We start from the raw sequence: 298 nt of genomic DNA, 5'->3' as shown, positions 1-298 counted from the left end.
CACACACACACACACACACACACATACATAAATCAGGTTTTCCTTCTGTTCTTGTGATATAATCAACTATACATTTGGATAAGAGATGAATAAGATTTTTTTGTTTTCATTTTTCTAGTAAGTAAATAAAGTCACCTTGTACAAGTTGACAACTACTGAAGGGTATAATGAAGCAATACCAAGGGGTTGTATATTAAATACTATTTAATGATATACATACTCCAGCTAAAAGTAAAGTCATCTTAAATACATATGTCCAGATTTTGCTTCTATCTAAATATGTTGTATAAAATTCATT

This window comes from Propithecus coquereli, unplaced genomic scaffold (genome assembly GCF_000956105.1).
Source record: "Propithecus coquereli isolate 6110/MARCELLA unplaced genomic scaffold, Pcoq_1.0 Scaffold394, whole genome shotgun sequence".
NCBI lineage: Eukaryota > Metazoa > Chordata > Mammalia > Primates > Indriidae > Propithecus > Propithecus coquereli.
The sequence above is the reverse complement of the archived record's forward strand: the minus strand, read 5'-3'. Positions refer to the sequence as shown.